Source organism: Nycticebus coucang, chromosome 23, assembly GCF_027406575.1.
Source record: "Nycticebus coucang isolate mNycCou1 chromosome 23, mNycCou1.pri, whole genome shotgun sequence".
Classification (NCBI taxonomy): domain Eukaryota; kingdom Metazoa; phylum Chordata; class Mammalia; order Primates; family Lorisidae; genus Nycticebus; species Nycticebus coucang.
The window spans coordinates 25,824,324-25,836,989 of record NC_069802.1 but is presented as its reverse complement, the minus strand read 5'-3'; positions in this window follow the sequence as shown (position 1 = coordinate 25,836,989).

The window sequence follows — 12,666 nt, the reverse complement described above, 5'->3', positions numbered from 1 at the left end:
GTGATTTCTTTTATCTGTTTCCTTGCCCTAATTTTCCTTTCACTTCCTCTTGCTCTTTAAGTTCCCATGCCTGTGGACTAAGATTTCAATGAGTCCTTTTGGTACAGGACCAGAAGGATGTGAAGGTTGAAGAGCAAGAAGGGATAAAAGAAAGAAAGAAAGAACAAAAAGAAAATAGAGAAAGGAGAGAGGGTGGGTAAAAGGGAATAGTGACAAAAAGAAAAGAGGCACAGAAAGAGGGAGACAGAGCAATATAGGTGTACATTAGGGTACTTTGATACAACCTTAAAAAATCCACAACCTCTGGGGTGCCCAGTTGGGTGGTTCCCTTGAAGTCAGCAGCTCTTTGCTAACCTGATCAGACATAGTACCCCACCTCTACCAAGTAGAGAGGAAAGACAAAAATGCTATAAATCAAACCAAAACAAGCAAACAGAAAACTTGACAGGATAAAATTGGGTGAAAAAAACAAATAATAGGGATAGAAACACTAGCAAAAATGAAGTTGTAATTATTGAAAAAGGCAGCAATGGGAAATTGTATTTAAACTAGAAAAATGGAGAAAGAAAAGAAAGAAAGAAAAAGAAAAGAAAAAATCTGTATGGAAAAGGTTGAAATTAAAAAACAAAACAACAACAAAATAAACAAAAAACAAACAACAACAACAAAAAAAACAAAAACAAAGCAGTATATATATATATATATATCTTATTGAATATCGTCTGGGCAACAGGTGGTCTTCTGGGGTATGAGATGTTAATCACAATGCTGATACGACTGGAGGCCTCTGCTGATTTCTCAAACCCCACAGGGTGGAGACCCTAAATCTCTCTTCAGCCCTCTTAAAAGGCATTTTAAACTTCTAAACTTGGCTAAGCAGAAGCTTTCCAGGAAAGTGCTTATTGCTGGTATCACTGCTGAAGTGGCTATCCACTTACCCAGTGTGCCAAAACTGGTCTCACTCTGCCCCTGAGGGTTAAGGCTGTAAGGCGGCTCAATCTCTGCCTTTAGGCTGCTCAGTCACTAGGTTACTTGCTCCTGCCCAATCCTTGCTCTGCGACCCTGAGGGCAGAGCTTGCCGGGGCAGTTCTCTCACAGTGGCTCCCGGCAGCCCACAGCCAAAGCCTATTAACTCCCTCCAGCTCAGCAGCTCAGTCTGGGGCCCTAGACAGCGCCCAAAGTTCTTCACACTCCTGCTCAAGCTCTCCCCAAGGCAGTTCAACTGAGTGCAAAGTCCAAAAACACCAAAACAGTTCACAGGTAAGGCCTTTCCGGTTTGCGGTCTCACTGCTGCTGTACTTAAGCTGCCGGCGGGATTAGACCGATCGAACACACGCGACCACTTGCCAGTTTTCCACTGTTTTTGTCCTCCTCTTGGAGTCCTAAAGTCTCTCGCTGACTCCCTGTATCCTCAAAGGGATGATTATAGGCAGATCCCACCAGGCAGAGATGCCTGGAGTCTTACCTCCCCAGATTCACAGTGCCCAGATGCAGGGAAGCTGTTACTTGGTTGCCATCTTGCTCTCACTCCAATTCGAGACATATTTTTAAATGCAAATGTACTGCTACTTTTTTTTTTTCTGCTGAGAAGGTTCAGTTTATCAAAAAAACTATGAATCACTGTGTAGTGTAGGCCAGTCACATTTGAGATATGACCAAAGGCCTCTGGGAATGACTTCATTTCTGAGTATCACAATATATAGCTCCAAGTGAGCAGAAACTGTGCCTTTTTGTTAGACACTGAGTATCAGTACTTGGCACAGCATGTAGCTCAGAACAGGCCCTTAACAAATATTTGGGGAAGGCAGGCAGGAAGGAAGGAAGGAAGGGAAGGAATTTCCCCCCCCCACAAAATGCAAAAATTCAAGAAAGCACATGTCCAGCAATCGACCCAGAGTCTGCTGTAAATAACCCTTTGTCTTACCTTCATAAAGGTGCACAGAGTTCCTACTGTGGAGGGACAAGAGCACCAAGGTGAGACAGAGGTGTTGGCACAGGCTGGCCTAGCCTCACGGACTCCTTGCTGTGATTCCTTCAATCACCAGGTTATGGGCTTTCACGATCCAGATTACTTGGAATTGAGACCATTAAAGCTGCAATTCCAAGGTGGTGCCACGTTCGTCAAAAGGGAAGTACAGGCAGGAAATTGCTAGGTCACCATCCTTAGGTAAGACGTGTCATCCCGGAGCCTTGGCTTCCTACCTGGAATACAAGGGGATCAGAACGAGAGACTCCAAAAGACTTCAGGCCTTCGTGAGCTATGATTTCAGACTCAGCCTTGTCCTGGGCACCAGAGAGAGAAACTGGCTTGTGGCTCAGGAGAGGGGCCACATTAGGTGGGTAAGCAGGTGGTCAACAGAAAAAGCAGGCCTTAGGGAGCCTGTGGTCAGGGACCACCTGCCCAGCTTCCCATTCATCCATGCAGCAGACCCCTCCACCCACCACATGCTAATGCTGTCTTTGAAATGGGATTATAGAAAAAGCATGGACTTTGGAGTCTAATACATCTGGATCAGCCCTTGGCACCTACAAACCTATGGCTTTCTGTGTGTTTGCAGGTTAAAGGGTGCATAGCGTGATAGATAAGGGTACACCCTCCGGTGCCAGGTTTGCTTGGGTTCAAATACGAGCTCCTCTACCTGCTGGCTGTGTGATTCCAGATAAGTGCCTTAACTTCTCTGTGCCTCTGCTGATTCATCTGAAAAATGGGGATAATAAACGGACCTACCTCCCAGGATTGTGAAGACTGAGACAATAGGTATAGAGTCTTAGGAATAGCACCCAGCACTCTGCAAGGTCATGGAGGGGTTAGATCTCATAATTATTTTCTGTGTCACCTTGGACAAGACACATGAATTATCTGGGACTCAGCTTCTTCATCTGTAAAAGGAGATAATGAAATTGACCCCTGCCCATTGGTTATGAGGATTAGCTACAAAACTTGACATAAGGGATAAACTATTTAAACATAGGCACTAAGATGACAGTGGGGTCACTTTTCCAGGAGGCACTCTGAGCATTGTGACCACAGTGCGGTGCAGGGGTGCAACATGTGGTTTCTGGATGAAGGTTGCCAGATTCCATAAATAAAAATACAGGATGTTCTATTAAATTTGAATTCAGAAAAAAACATCATTTTTTAGCATCCATATGTCCCATGCAATATTTGAGACATCCTTATACTAAAAAAACAAAACAAAAAAATGTTGTTTCTCTAAAATTCGCATTTAACTGGGCATCCTGCTTTTTATCTAGAAACCCTATTGTGGAGGTGAACTTGCTGTTCGTGTTCCAAACTGGAGCAATAGATCAGCCTGGGCCGTGTTCTCCTAACTTGGTTGCTCTTTCGCTGCATGACCCCAGGGAGCTCTCAGCATCTTTGTGCCTCAATTTTCTCACCTGTAAAATGGGGGTATGAGCAAGCCTACATCATAGAATAGTCAGGAAAATAAACTAGTTAAGGCAAATAACAGTTTTCTCCCAGTGCCTGCACTCAACAAACACCAACCATTCACTCAACCTGCATCCTTTCAGCAAATATTAATTGAGGAATCCTTTGGGGCTGAGCATGTTGGGCCTCCACAGAGGGAGATAGCCTCTGGAGGGGTGAAAGTGTCCCTACTCGCGACTGTAACAGGTATAGATAATTGAATGTCAAGTTCATGTCTTTAATTTCCTAACATGTCTTTAATTTCCTGAGTGTTTGAACTGACTCATTTTTCCTTTACACATGTCCACTTTTCCCTTCCTGTAGACCCATCCTGACTGTAAATCACTACCTACGATTCTATGCTTAGAATGAGCCAGGCTAGTGCCTACCATTGGAGGGTTTTCTGGGTTATTTATTGCGACAGAAAATGCAAATGTGTTGGAAGTAAACATAAGGGGAGAAACTACTTTAGCAGCGTGTGCAGAACGTAAACGCAGATGGGAAGGGGGGAGTGCAGTGGCATTTTTAGTAAGTAGAGCAGATACTCCACTTTGCTGAAAATGTGAAATACCAGAAAATTCTCCTGACTTGTGATGTTACTGAAAGAAATGTAAAGTTGACCTGCTTCCTTTTTCGGGACCCCAGAATGACATTATATTTCACTATAGTTGGTGCTGTGCGATGTGAAAAGCTGATAAAATGGCAAATAAAAATCCAGAAAGGGAATGTGTGGGAGGAGAGAGACTCTCTGAACTACATCAACCCTTCCCATCACCTGCACTGCAGAAAGATTCTCTCTCTGTGCTGCTAAATTTCCTTTTTCTTGTCTATTTCATACCAGCATGGTTTTATCCAAGTGGTTAAATATATATCTTCCTGGTCTCTGGGAATAACTTCAGATAGAATTAAGAAGCAGGAAGCCTGAGCTCCGCAGATCCATTCAAGGCCACAGTAGCATTCATTGCCTTGTTTGAGAAGTTGGTGGTACAGGGGAAAGGCTTGTTCCTGCTCCTGATGTCTCCTGCGTGGAGGGAGCCCCAGGAGCACAATGCTCCTAGCACCAAACTGTAGGCCTCATTCCCCAGCCCCTCATGGGATGTCCCAGTAGGGTTGGTGAGTGAGGACCAAGAAATTGGGCCCACTAAAGCCCTGTTCCTCTGGTATGCCTGCCAAGCACAAATGTTTCCTCTGCTCCTTTGTATTGCAAATCTGATACCAAGCATGTCAAAACGTCTATTTGGGGGAATCAGCTTTAGAAAACCACTTGCCTGTAGACAATAAGTCATAGTCTCCAAGCTTTGCCACTCTCTAACTGTGTGATCCAGGAAGCTTGTACCTTCTTTGTGCCTCCATCAGTAACGAAGGTGTGATTCTGGCAGTTTCCCTCCTTCTCCGGAGTTGTAGTATTCAGACAGGGAACCCGGGCTTGTGACAGGGCTCCGTCAAACCCCTGGAGGTGGCAGGTGACTCTGAGGCATCACAGATGGTCTTCAGAGCATTTCCTTCAGAGTCAGCCACAACCCACAAAACCCAGGCTGGAAGACTTCATTGTTGCTAAGAAATCTTAACAGTGATTAAGGAATTTAAGGTGATTACCTTCCTCTTGGACAGTCAAACTCAGTCTAACCTCTGCCGAAATGCTTTCAAGAAATCTCTCCCGATTTTTTAGCTAAATTGATTCTTTCCCTCTTTTCAATTTAACACAGCTGTTTACTCACCCGGGCACAAATTATTTGTGGCAATGACATCTCTCCCTTTAAACAGCGTGGGAGTGTGCACGTGGCATGGTGTGGTGTGGTATGGGTAGTGTGGCTGCCTAAACGTCCTCAAATTAGTGGATTCATTTCGTCAAAACTTCATTCCTAAAAGCCAATAAAAATGGTGATGTATTAGCTATGGCTGCATTACCACCTAACAAATTACTCCGAAACTCAGCAGCTTAAAACAATGAACACTTACTGTCTCACATAGTTTGTGTGGACCAGGAATCCAAGGAGTAGCTCAGTAGTAACATGGCTTTCTCAGGAGGTTGTGGTCAAAATGTTGGCCAGATCAGCAATCATCTGAAGGCTTGGCTGGGGATGACAGCACCACCTCTGAGGTGGTTCACTCTCAGTTGTTGGGCAGGAGGCTCGGTTCCTCCCATGTGGCCCCTCACAGGCTGCTTGAGTGTCTTCACAACATGGCAGCTGGCCTCCCTCCAAATGAGCTAGCCAAGACCTATTCTGGGAAGTCACACACCAATACTTTGCCACGTTCTACTCCTTGAAAGTAAGTTACTGAGTACAGCTCACACTCAGTGGTTAAATATATATCTTCCTGGTCTCTGGGAATAACTTCAGATAGAATTAAGAAGCAGGAAGCCTGAGCTCCGCAGATCCGTTCAAGGCCACGGTAGCATTCATTGCCTTGTTTGAGAAGCTGGTGATACAGGGGAAAGGCTTGTTCCTGCTCCTGATGTCTCCTGCGTGGAGGGAGCCCCAGGAGCACAGTGATTCCCAGGAGGGAATGGGGCTCCACTTCTTGAAGGCAAAGCATCAAAGTATTTGCAAGCATATTTTAAAAATCTACCATGGTGGGGCAGCTCCTGTGGCTCAAGGAGTAAGACAGCAGCCCCATATACCAGAGGTGGTGTGTTCAAACCTGGCCCCGGCCAAAAACTGCAACAATAACAACAACAAAAATCTACCATGGTGGAGAAGGTGGAACACAGGCAGAAGGATGTGAAAATCTATTGAATTTAAAATAGCAAGAGTAAAATATATTAATGTTTGAAAATTTAGAGCTTCTTTCCCTCTATTTTCTGTCCAGGAAAATGGATGTGGAGAAATGGGAAGAGGGTTGGACGATGGAATGGTGAGAGAGAGGGGAGTTTTGTCAAAGAGTGTAGAAAAAGACTGGGGGTGCTGCTGGTTGTTAGAGGTGGAAACTGGATCTCAGAAACAGCATGTGGACGGTTATGAACAAGCAGAAATTCCTGTTCTTTCAGGGAGACACACAGATCAGAATTAGTTGTGTTCCTGTTTGGTTTGGGGGCTGTCCCATTAAATGCTGCACTGTGGTGAGACTGGACCACATGGTTCGTGTTATTCAGGTGACATTCACGTTCTCTCAAAAAGTCCATGTAAAATGGCAAGAAAGCACTATTTTTAAAGCTTTTCAAATGCTTTTGTATCTTTCTTAAGACTTTTGCGTTCTCAGTACTAGCATAGCATTGTTCACAATTAGTGGAATAGACTCTAGTGCAAAAGTTAATTTGGATCTTCATGTGATTTTTGAGCCAAATGCCATAATCCAAAGGGACAAGAAAATGAAGTAAACTTGAAATAAAAATACTTGGGGGGTTGTAAGTTATCTAGAAATGGGTGAAGAAAAACAAACTCAGGAAACGAAGAGTAAATCTCTGCAAGACCAGCAAGGTGGAGCCCAGCCCAGGACAAGCATCAAAGACGCTACTTTGTCCAGAGGCCCCAGGACACTTCCATATGCTCTGCAGCCCACATCACCCTTGAAAGCAAACAGGGAAATGGTATAACATGGGCTGGGGCACAACCTGGGCTCTTTGGACGCCACACTGGGAGGCACGGATCAGAGCTGGGGGTGAGAGAACGGGGCTTGTTTCTCTTTGCCCTAACAACTGTTGCATGAAAGATGAAAGAAACCTAGCTGTCCCTTCCTGGTTTTTCAGACTCAGTGGAGCAGATGCCTGGAGATGTGTACAGGTGGTGCATTGTTGGGGGGCCCACATACAGATTCCAGCAAGTGCTGGGGACTCTAGGGTAGCATTTCCATGGTTACTGGCTGCTCTCCCTGTGTTGCCTGGGTTTGCTGCGTGGCTGAAGGCAGGAGCAGAAAAAGCTCACACTCAGCAAGACGCTGCCTGGAACAGAGACCAGGAGGTGGGGTTTGTCCAAGGCCTTCCGTCTTAGCTCTGCTACCGATTTGTCAGAAAAAAATCATTTGTGCCAATTAGACCCTGGTTAGTAAAGGGTTGCCCTGTCTGGGACGCAGGTATAGAAGCCAATTGCAAGGACAGGTGATCAATGAAGCTGACACATTACTTAGGCCTCCAATTCTTCTTAGTCCTCAATTTGCCTTCAGAGAAACAGGGAAAATAAGTGTACTTGCCTTGCTAATGGGCGTATGGTCAAGACTGGGCAATTTACACAGCACGCATTAGTTCCAAGATGAAAGGCACAGAGATACTAGGACTAGTCCCTACTTTAATGAGTTTCTGACTTGTAGATTTGAAAAATTTTGTTCTTTTCTGTACTTCTCCTCAAACACAAAACAATGATTTAATTGTAAAAGAGCAGTGAAGAGAAACCAAGCCCTTCTCTTCTCTATACTAGCCAAAAGAGTACTTTCCTTAGCTGAAATAATCTTTTCTCCCAAGAATTTATCATCTGTATTCACAGCTCATGTTTCACTGAAATACACAGGGTCCTGGTAAATGGTCACGCATAGTTAGTATCTATTCTGGTCAACTGGGCGTCCATTCCATTAGTTTGGTGCTTGCGATGGACACATTTCAAGGTTCCTGAGTCACGTTCTTATATAATCCCTTCCCCCTGGAGGGCAGAACTGGTGACCTGCTCCAAACCAATAGAAGAGGACAAAGGTGATGGGACACCTGGTTATCACTCCTGGTTCATATATTGCACAGTCACAAATTATTCTGTAATCCAGAACCTTATCTAGACCTTGTATTGATTCTAGCTTCATGCACCTGTGACTTTCCCTCTTAACTAGATGTTACGTCTCATGAGAACACGAACTCTCTTCTTGAACATGGTAAAAAGCCTCACACCATGTCAAAGTACTTGGCCCACGGGAATTATATGTGATTTGAGTTTTTAAACCCTAATTTGTCCAACTACACCAAAATAGTCTTATCATAAGCCACATACAGCAAGCATTTACTGCACACCTACTGTGTGCCAGGTTAGATTTCAGACATGCCTAGAACAAGTTGAAAGCTCTGCCCTCCATGAGTTCAAGTTTAACCCGACCAATGAGGTCTTGCAAGCTCAGCCTCCTTCTTACCACGCAGAGTCAGAAGACAACCAAAGATTCCATCACGATTATAACCCACAGACCAGGTAGAGGTATAGCTGTAAAGTTCTTCAGGGAGTTGTTAATGACATTCCAATTTCCAGGTAGAAGCAACAGAAGACCCTGGTGATGCCCATCTACCCTCAAGCAGGGAGTGAGGAGCCCAAAGATACCACTTTCCTCTGTTGCCATCTTGCTATCCCTTAAAATCTATGGGTCAGGTGGGAATATCTATATTCAAGCAGACCAGAGATCAAAGCTACGTGAGGCATAAAGCACTTTTTATTCATAGGCTTACAGAATGTATATCGAATTAAGAGGCATATCACTTGTTCACTCTATTCACCAAAAAGAGCTAAATATATATACAGCCTGAAATGCACCTGCTGTAGTCTGTACATGACGGAACCTGCTTCCATGTTCACAGAAACTATTCTTATTTGACTTATGCATTTAAAATACATTAAAAAATGGTACCAAATGGCATTGTGTTTTGTCACAATTCTTATACATTCCCGATCGTCGAAGGGAGTGATAGGGAATGTATAGTTTCCTACCAGGAAAAAAGTATTATTTTGATACAAGCAGTGAGGACATCGCAAGGATAAGAGTGCCTTGGTTTAGGTCTCAGTAGCTTTACAGTATAATTCTCATTTGCCTGGCGTGACAATTAGTTCCTCTCGTTAATAACTGGGATGCTGTTAATTTGCCTGGTCATTCTGCCTTCTGCTTGCCTGGCTTAAGCAAAGGAAATCATTATCACTTTTTCTTTTCTTCCAGTTCATTTCTACTGTCCCCAAAGGAGTTCCCTCCAGAGCCATCCATCCTGCTTTTCTGTCCCTTTTCTTTCCACTGGCCCCCCAAATCTTTCCCACTGCCTCAGCAACCAGATGATAGTATTTCACTCCAGGAAGCCACTGAACAGAATCTTTGACCACCGCCTAATTAAAGAACTTTGTTTCGCAGCTGCAAACGAGGAGCTGATACCTCTGCAGAAGACTCAGGAAGCCAGTGAAAGAGATTTTTCTTTCCGTGACATGCAAATAGACTCCCCCCCTGCGGATCTCCATCTCTCTCTCATTATACCCCAGGCCGGAGAAATTTTCATGGTGAGTACTCCTGGCAGCCCAACCTCTGACATCCCATCCTGATTTTCTTTCCTAAAAGTACGCAGCTTCCCACTTCACAGGGAGGAATGGGGTTGGGGGTTGGGATGCAAGACTGCCGTTTCTAGTGTGCTCCCTCAAGCCGATGACGGCCGGGAGCAATTCATCATCGTGCGTGCATTTGGGTTTTTAATTTTTCCTTCACAGAACTCTTCTTGTTTATCGGTTGGACATTGTGACATGAACCAGATGCGTCTCAACCTTAGCATCCCTCCTGTGGCTTTGTGGGAGGGGGAAATGATCGTGCCAACTAGAAATCCTCTCTAGAATAACAGAAAACTATCTGAAATTTCTGGAAGACTTTCAAAAATGGAGTCTTGCATGTAATAGCACTTCCAAAATGTTTGTTAGTGATGAAATGAACCGGTTGATTGAATGGTGTCTATTCAGCATGAATTTCCTTCTGGCTATGCGTGTTTTTCGTACTTTTTACTTGATTTTAAGGTGGTGCTATATTCAAAATCATGATAAAAATGAACATATTTCTCTAGAAGGGTGTACCAAAGTATCATAGAAAGAAAGCACAATGCCGGCTGACCAGAGGGAAAGTTCTAGAATGGCCACTCCCTACTGGATAACCATGGGCATGCAATCCACTTAGATTGTATGTTTTTCTGAAATTAGAGTAATGCCCTTCCTTCAACAAACTGTAGAACCATTTGTGAAAGACTGAGATGGACACTAATGTTCATTGAAAAAATGTGAAGCTTTGCTGAGATGCAAGGTGGTCTTAATATCCACTGCCCAAGGACACAGTGCCCTTCACATCTGAGGTCTGTTTTCTGAGTTTTGATAACAGGCCTATTCCCAACCCTATGGAGGCCGGGGCAAGTCCTTCCTTGGAGAGAAGGCCTTAAAACCACATGGCTGCATAAGGGGATCAGCCCAGCAGCCTAGGCAAAGAGATTATAAAGAAGAAACAAGGTAAGCTGGTGCCCATCCCAGGGGAGATGGGAGGGAAGAAAGGAACAGGAGTTGCCCCCTCCAACTGGTCTTATGGAATGGTCCCCACGTTTCTCTGTTTAGGGCTTGCGTTGTTATTTGGTTGGTTTTGTGTTTGACGTTATTACTGGAAGAAAACTTCTTGCAGAGATTGTTTAAAACGTCAGAGATTCTTGGGCTGAAGCAGTAAGATTAATGGGGCAAAGCTTCCACCAGCTGGTGCCAAGAACATCTACGCTCCTTTAGTAAGTTGGCCAGAACAAATACCTCCTCCCACAGACAGGCGCTCTGTAGACTGCAGACTCTGGTCTTGTAGAAAATCAAAAGAAGGAAGAAAGGAAGACAGGAAGTGAGGAGGAAAGAGGGAGGGAGGAAGGAAGGATGGAAGACCTCACTGCAGTTGAGTGGATCGCCCACTTGTCACAGCCCACCCATCACCTGTTCGGATCTTTCTTTCACCTCCTAAAACTCCACCTGGACTCAACAAATCCACCCTTCCCAAGCCCTGCACCCCGTGCTTCCTAGTTTTCTGGATTGCAGGCACTGGTGACCAGCGTGGTGAGTGCAGGCGGCCAGTCCCCACTTCACCCTGAGAGGCACAGCTAGCGCCTTGGTGCTGCTCTGCAACCAGCGCACTGTGAGAAGATGCCCCGTTGCTTCTCTATGGGTGGTTGGCAAAAGTGCTGGAGTTATCTAAATGTCTCCCACGCACCTGCCAAGCATTTGTTTTTGTGCCCAGCCTTGTCTGAGGGGCTCCGGGCACCAGGAAGAACAGCTCACTGGTCTTTGCAGCCCGAAGAGCAGCAGAGTTTTCTCATTTGGGCCTCCAGTGGGGGATCTGGGCATTTGCAGTCCATTCAAACAAACCAACAAGGCAAAAGACTGCAGAAGAATGATTTGTGCTTTAAACATGAAAACAAGCCACTTTTTTCCTGTTTGCTCGGTACTTAGGAGAAGTTTCAAGCAACAACACTACTCTGTGTGGCTGAGTTAGCTCATTAAAGTCCCTGATTTCCTAGGCTGGAAGCTTCAGTCTGTGGTCCCAGGATGCCCCCGAAACATCAGTGCCTCACTTTCTGAGTGCTGTTTACTGCCTCAGCATGCATTGCTTAAATCAGGAAATAACAGACACATTCATATCTGTGGCTAAACATCTACCATACTCATGACATGGCAAATAATCATTTAAAAAATAACAACTCAGTACAATATGATTGTGCTATTTTCATGGCTAGAAGTGAAGATGTAGGATTACTCCTTCAGAACTACCCCTAAGAGCGTTCACTTGTTACTTCTCTGCAGAGAGTTAGCTCACCAGGCAGAGTGTCCACTAGGGAACTTCCAGACAGCTGGGCTCCATCAGCTTCCCTACTGTCCACAGCAAAGAGATGCTTTTGGAAATAGGCCACCTGGGTCCCCACCTGGTTTGTGGGGTTCCCCTTGTCTGGCCCCACAGCTGGTCCCTGCTGATCAGCTTGAGGTCCCCAGCTCACAGAGGATGACCCCATCACCAACTCAGGCCCTCCTATGGCCGTACTGGGAGGAGGAGGCGTGTCACTAGCACGAGTGCCCCGGGCTGTGATCTGATGAGAGCAGCACCTTCACAGGGCAGCACTAGCAGCAGAAATAGCAGCAACTCAACAAAACAGGACTGCTATGTGAGCAGGGAGGTAGGCGGGTGGGCAGGTGGGGAGGTTGGTATTCGATTGCTTGAAATGTTAAGTTGTCCAGAGGGCAAGGACATGCCTCAATCAAAGACCCACCTGCAGGCTTCAAAGCTCATGGAGCACTCGGAGACCTACGGAAAGTCCCTTTGACTCCATAAAATCTCACTTCAAAAATGCTACCAAATGCTCATCAGATGGAAATACCAGTTTCATCCCTGTAAGGGATGGAATAAAAAGCACCATTCAGTCTTTGGCCTGTCTGCTGGTTACCCACAAACTCAAAGGATGGGTTCGGAGAAGCAGAGGAGTCCTGACGAGCATCAGACAAGCCCAGTACTCCAGCCACCAGGAGGGTCAGCTTTGAACCAGGAGAAACCTCCTTTGTCCCACTCCTGGGCCCACAGCC